At 45.9% G+C, this 7,406-nt stretch overlaps 1 long non-coding RNA gene across 1 annotated transcript in view; it reads left to right on the forward strand.

The window, feature by feature from the left end:
• The first annotated feature begins 6,571 nt into the window (after positions 1 to 6,571).
• LOC109297663 overlaps positions 6,572 to 7,406 on the forward strand; it is a 17,877-nt gene continuing 17,042 nt past the window's right edge. The window contains exon 1 of the long non-coding RNA XR_002097377.1: positions 6,572 to 6,581. This is a non-coding gene — a long non-coding RNA (uncharacterized LOC109297663). The remainder of the gene's footprint in view (positions 6,582 to 7,406) is intronic.

Below are 7,406 nucleotides of genomic sequence, written 5' to 3' on the forward strand. Positions count from 1 at the left end.
TTGAATACTACAGTATAGATTTTATCTACCCTGTCTCAGAGGGAATATGTTCTTCCTTCTTCTGTAGCACCATTCTGAATGACAAGGGGACTGCTGCTTTCCCTGGTTCCTTATCTTTTCGATCCAATGGTTTAATTTGATGGATGCAGGGTACTATAAGTAGAATCTCACCTCTCTGCCCCCAGCATTTCCTGTTGGGAACACCACAGTGACAGGGCGAAAAATCAAAGCAACAGAACATTTCTTAGCTGAAGGGGGTCTGCAGAAAGGGAAAACCTGAGAAATCCTATGACCTAACAAGCTAACATGAAGTAGCAAATGTGTGTTACCAGAGTCATTCAATTTAGAAATATAGCTTTCGATATTACAAAAATGAACTACATATAACCCACAAAAGCACAATGACATTTCAAAAAGATCTGAAGTACAGATCTGGCTACTGTATAGCTCATGTGGCATCTCTAACCTAAGGCTGACTAGGAATGCTGCCATATCTGTGACTGAGGGAGCTTCTGAAGTGACCTTTCAGAGACTCTCTTTCAAAAAGAACAATATTTGAACTCATCCTCTTGAAATTCTTTCAGACATAAGTTGATTTTGTGAAATTATACCATCTGGTAGGCCACATCAGTGGTATTAAGCAATGCAAAGCTGTAAAAGAGGCTTAACTAAAAGAGGTGATGAGTTAACACCTGAAAAATCCTTCTAATTGAAGCTGGAACTACAGAAATACAGAAGGTGAATGGGACTATGATGCTGATCCTGTATTTATGGATGCTTAGTAAAGAATAAAAAGTAGATTACTGATTTAGGCTCCTGAATAGAATAGCTATCCCAACATGTTTCCATGCAATTCTGATTTGCCTTCTCTTTTCTATGCAGAAACTCACACAATCACCCTAATTTATAAAATAACAATAATGAAAAAAAAGCAATGTTAAAGTACACAGACAAGGAACTGCTCCCTCAAGAGCTCTTTCATTTGTGTAGGAAATAGAAGACATCACCAAAATCCTATTCGGGCTAAGTCAATACTGTAGCTGTAAAGTGTCCCTGCAGCACATGAAGACGTACCCAAACAGCTTGGGTGCCAAGGGCACTGACTGGCTTCTGCCTCTGAGTCTATACACAAGACGCTTCAAGCTTGTACAGTTCCCACTGAAATCTATGCAGCCATGGCTTTCCTCGTAACAACAGATGCTCAATTAAAGCTGGTTCAGGTTACATCTGGGACTTGCCTACACTGCTTCCAACCATGCTCCACAGTGCTTCTATGAAAACACTCTGCCTACTCACTCCAGGTCTGTACTTCCCAAATGCCAGAAACATGTAACAATAGTTTGGCATGTGTCCAAGTCATGCCCAGCCTTGATTTTAGGCTCATGTGTGCTGACTACAGCACGCCCACTGCCACTCTTAAAAATGGCTACCTGTAAATGGGCAGGGCTACTTACCATGTCAGGAAGTGAGGTAGACTCGCCCAACAAACATGGCAATCACAATCACAACTACAGTGCAGTCACAATGTTGGATGATTTTGTTTTCAGTTACAACAGAGCAAGTACATTAACTGGGACTGAACTACTTCTGATTAACCTATTAGGTTACACTGTTTCTATGCCAGTAACCATCCAACTACTCTCACAGTGAAAAATTAGGGGTCATTTTCTTTAACAGCACCTTAAAGTAAGCACATAGTTGATTCTGCCTTTGATATTCATGTTAACTATAATGAGGGTTGTTTGCTCATCCTCCCAGAGAAAACATACATGACAACAAAAGTATGAATCCAGCACTACAGACCTTACCTTACTGCTATTCCAAGCCAACAAGACCACAATAAGTAAGTTTCAACATTAAATTCCTGAGTTATAAAACTTAAACCATCAAGGAGAAAACCCCTGTGTACATACATAGAAACACAGCTGTTAAAAAGTAGATTTTTTCAATACAAGGATCTGAAAATATGCTTTGAAACAAGAAATTTTCAGTATGTATAAAATATTAGGGTTTTTTTTAATCACAATAGTACTACTGAACATTGAACATTTGCTAGCTGTGGGTATTTTGATTTAATATTAATCTTGATCCCATACAGGTAGTATGGAAACTTTTATAACTGATAGCTTTTATATTTGGATAAAAACTACGTTTAGAACTGGTTTAACATCTGAAGATCACAGAATAACAGAATCATAAAAAATTAGAGTTGAAAGGGACCTCAGGAGGTCATCTAGTCCAGCGTTTCCCAAACAGTGTGCCGTGGCATTTTGGGCTGGAGCCATGCCCCCCACCTGCTGCTGCTACAGGCACAAACAGACAGGGAGCGTGGCTCCAGCCCAAAATGTTGTCTGGCTGGCCGTGCAGCACGCCCCCCACCACCCGGTTCGTGTCCGGCTGGCCGCACACCACCCCACCCCTGGTCGGTGTCCAGCTGGCCGCGTGCCACCCCCTGCCCCCACTCCATGTCCAGTGTGCCACAGTGTTTTTTCACTTAGATAAGTGTGCTGCGGGGCAAAAAAGGTTGGGAAATGCTGATCTAGTCTGACCCCCTGCTCAAAGCAGGACCATCCCCAAATAGATCATCTAGCTGGTTCTTAAAAAGAACTAGCTGGCTCTTAAAAACCTAGTTAAGAAATAGCTGGTTCTTAAAAACCTCCAAGGATGAAGACTCCGCAACCTATCTAGATGACCTGTTCCAGTGCCAGATCTTTACTGTGGGTTCTATTAAACATTTAGTTCAAATATTACACAGTATATGAAAACTTTTGATTGTTCAGTAGGTATCAAAAGAACAAAAAGAGACTAGTTTGTACTGCCAATGCCACAACTTACACCAGTACTGCAACTGCAAACTATAAGAACAGAAATGCAAGCTGCAGATTTCAAAGACATTTTGAGATAAACTGTCAAATATATGGATTAGAAGGGCTTCTCACAAGGTGAGCCTTCAAAAATATCACAGGCAATGACTTCATAAAGTTGAAACAAGAGGAGGTCTCATCCTCTCTTTTTTGTTTCTTGAAGGTTTAAGAGTCTTGAAAAACTTGCATCATTTTCTCCACCCTCAGATTTGTAAGCAATATAAAATGTTACCTGCTTTGCCCTTACTGGTGGTTTAGAGAACTGCAGAGACCAATATATGAAACAAGCTGGTAACTGAGCAGCTGCTGATCCCAACCCTCTGGTCCCTATACCACTTGTCAGCCCTGAATGTATATATGGGATGGAACAAACATAGGGCACTGCATTCCCACGTTAATTTGAATTTCTGGACCTTTCTATCCCTATTTGGCCTTTGCTCTACATCGCAGTATGAAGAGAGCTGCAGGTGTGATGTCCCTTACAAGCAGATTTTATTTGTCTAATAAATAAAGTAGTATAGTACCATATGAACACTCCAAAGGAGAATGAATTCACCATGTAAGATTTGGAAAATGTCAGAATTCTTTAGAATTGGACAATTCTACAGGCAAAGATACATTTGTAATGTTTTGTTCTTTCCTATCCAAAGTAATTTATGGTACCTCTTTAAACACCTTAGTCACTAATTACTTCACACACACAGACTGAGTCTACGTCTGCTTTATTGCCAAGTAGAGTAATTAGTTGCAGAGTAAAGCATCACCGTCTACCTATGTAAGGCCACAGTAAACTAATGAATAGGGACAATACTGTCTTATGATAGTTTCATAGTTGGTAGGGTCCGACCCCCTGCCATAGGCAGGAAAGAGTGCTCGGGTCAAACGACCCCGGTGAGGTGTCTATCTAGCCTCCTTCTGAAGACCCCCAGGGTAGGAGCCAGCACCACTTCCCTTGGAAGTTGGTTCCAGATCCTAGCCGTCCTGACAGTGAAGTAGTGCCTCCTGATATCTAGCCTGAATCTACTCTCTATCAATTTATGGCCGTTATTCCTTGTTACTCCCAGTAGTGCTCAGGAGAACAGGGACTCTCCCATTGCCTGCTGGTCCCCTTTGGCCAGTTTATAGACGGCCACCAGATCCCCTCTCAGCCTTCTCTTGTGGAGGCTGAACAGGTTCAAGTCCCTTAGCTTCTCCTCGTAGGGCCTGCCCTGCTGCCCCCTGATCATGTGGGTGGCCCTTCTCTGGACCCTCTCCATGTTTCCACATCCCTCCTGAAGTGCGGCACCCAGAATTGAATGCAGTACTCCAGCTGTGGCCTGACCAAGGTTGCATAGAGGGGGAGGATCATCTCCTTGGACCTGCTCGTGATGCATCTGTGGATGCACAACAAGGTATGGTTGGCCTTCCTGATTGCGTCCCCACATTGGCGGCCCATGTTCATCTTGGAGTCTACAATGACTCCAAGATCCTTTTCTGCCTCTGTGCTGACAAGAAGGGAGTTCCCCAGCATGTAGGTATGCTGCTGGTTCTTTCTCTGTAGGTACAGTACCCTGCACTTGTCAGTATTGAATCCCATCTTATTCTTATCCACCCACCCCTGTAACCTGTCCAGATCCAATTGCAGCCTGTCTGTCCCTCCCTTCTAGTGTGCCCACTTCTCCCCACATCTTAGTGTCATCTGCAAATTTGAACAAGGTGCTTTCCACCCCCTCGTCCAAGTCGCTGATGAAGATGTTGAACAGTGCTGGCCCAAGGACCAAGCCCTGGGGGACCCCACTGCCCACATCCCTCCAGGCCGAAAATGACCCGTCTACCACCACTCTCTGGGTGTGGTCCTCCAGCCAATTGGCAACCCATGTGACTGTGTAGGCATCGACACCACAATCTCCTAATTTTTTAATGAGAATGGGGTGAGAGACAGTGTTGAAGGCCTTCCTAAAGTCCAGAAAGACTACATCCACCACAATACCTGCATCCAAGGATTTTGTGACCTGGTCATAGAAGGCCACCAGGTTGGTCTGACAGGACCTGCCTCTAATGATCCCATGTTGGTTGCCCCTAAGCATACACTCCCGTGCTTGCCCCTCGCAGATAATTTTCTCAAACAGCTTCCCCAGGACCAAGGTAAGACTAACAGGCCTATAATTTCCTGGGTTCTTCTTCCTCCGTTTCTTGAAAATGGGGACCACGTTGGCCCTTTTCCAGTCTTCTGACACCTCGCGAGAGCACCATGAGTGCTCGTAAAGCTGTGCCAGGGGTCCCGCAATGACCTCTGCTAATTCCCTCAGCACTCTGGTGGGGAGATCATCAGGGCCTGCTGATTTGAACAAATCCAGTCTCACCAGAAGTTCCCTCACTAGGTCCTCTCTGATGCTGGGCCTTGCTGTGCCTCCCCTGGGACCATCGGCGATCCTGGTGGGGGGGGATGACCTGGTCCCTGCTCAGAAAAATGGAGGCAAAGAAATTGTTAAATAGGTTAGCTTTGTCGTCTGGTGAGACCACCAGATTTCCAAACATGTCCTGCAGAGGCCCTATGTTACCCAGAACCTTCTTTTGATCCCCTATGTATTTAAAAAAGGATTTCTTGTTATCCTTGATCTGGGTTGCTAGTCCCAGTTCCATCTCCACCTTGGCCTTCCTAACAGCCCCCCTACAATCCCAAGAAATAAAGGTATAGCCCTCCCTGGTGATGACCCTCCCTTCCATTGGGTGTACGCCTCCTTCTTAGCTTTGAGACGTTCCTAGATGCTCTTGGTGAGCCATGGGGGCTTTTGAGCACTCTTGCCTGCTTTGATGTGTTAGGATTGCCACCCTTTGGGCTTGGAGGATCGTCTCCTTCAGGAACAACCGCCCTTCTTGGACTCCCAACTCCCCACCCCTCTGGGACCTCAGTGCCTCCCTGACTAGTCTCCTTAGCTCAATGAAATCCGCCCTCCCAAAGTCCAGGGCTGCTGTCTTGCTGCAGGCCTTTGCCACCCTGTGCTGGATGCTGAATTTCAATAGGTGATAATTGCTATCATCCAGGTGATTGAGCACCTGCAGTCCCCACACCAGGTTGTCTCCCGTGGCCAGGACCAGGTCCAACAAGGCATTTCCCCTGGTGGGACTGTGCACCTCTTGGGTTAGATGGAGGTCCTGTAACACAGCTAGGAACCTATGTGAGTGGTCAGACCTGGCTGACTGCTCTTCCCAGCAAATGTCTGTATAGTTTAGGTCACCGATGATGACCACATCCTTTGACTTAACTGCCTCTGCAAGCTGACCTGAGAATTCCTGGACTAGCTCTTCTCCCTGGTTGGGTGGAGTATTAACTGTGATTAAACACACATGTAGATGCTGACCATGGTCATAAATTGTGCCCGGTCAGCCACAGCTCCACACTTTCAGCACCATCATGCCCCAGCCAGCCCCTCCACTGCCTGACGCCACCACCCAGAGCAGGGCAGGAGCAGCCCTGGTGTAAACGGCTCTGCCCTGGCTCGAATTGCTGCTGTCCCAAGCACACATGTAGATACTGCACCCGGGAGTAGTTTACAACAGCTCAAACTGCTCCAGTGTTTATTGCTTCGATTTAATTGCATGTATAGATGCACTTAGAGGGCATACTTCACTTTAATTCTGTTGAGCCAGTTTTTTTTTTCTGTACACTGTCCCCCAAAGTGAATCCCTAACTGAAAAGTTGGTCCCAAAGAGCCTTTTTCTTATATGGCAGGCAGAGTTCTTTAAAGATGCATGCCTCTGTGCTTGATTATCATCATCTGTCCTTCCTTAACAAATTCAACAAAAGAACTTCTTTCCTCAATTGCTCTAATGATTGTTTTCCAGTTCTCCATCTTGGAATTCTCTGCCATTAGTCAATTGGTAACATTCTGCCACTAATCTATATTGGCAAAGTCTAAAAAAACAGAGATACCAGGTGAGGACTGAATCTATAATTAGATACATGGATGAAACTGAGTGTTCCAGAGCAATGCAAACTTAAAGAGCACATCCAACTGTCCAACTGGTGACCCACATGTCGCATGTCATCTGCGGCCCCCTAGTTCTCAGTCCAAGCTGCTGCTGCCATTAAAACCTCTGGGCTCCCCCCTCCTTCCTCTGGCTTCTGCTTCCTGCCCCTGGGGGTGAAGTAGGGCAACAGATTTGAGAGATCCAGTGGCCAGGCAGCTCAGGGAAACCTGGGACCCCATGCAGTGTGGCCTGGGGGCACCGGAACAGTATAGGAGGGTCATACCCACCATGTGACATGGCAGTGGGGAAAACTTTTATGCATACATATAAGCGTGTACAGGCCCAGGATCAGCACAATAAAAGGTGAATGCTCCAGCATTACACTGTAAGACCCATGTTATAATGGTCTGGAAAAGTGTTGAGCAGTGAACTACTGATAACTGCAGTGACAGTTCATGAGGTGAGTCAAGATGAAAGGAGACCAAAGAGCAGGCGCGGCTGGTGAACTCAAACTGGTGGGGCAGTGGAGCGTCCCACAGGAGCGGGGGGAGGGAGGGGTGGGAAAAGGGGGGGGGTTTGCAGCCGGCCGGG

The sequence above is a fragment of the Gavialis gangeticus genome, unplaced genomic scaffold, assembly GCF_001723915.1.
Source record: "Gavialis gangeticus isolate Ggan-Ray unplaced genomic scaffold, GavGan_comp1, whole genome shotgun sequence".
NCBI lineage: Eukaryota > Metazoa > Chordata > Crocodylia > Gavialidae > Gavialis > Gavialis gangeticus.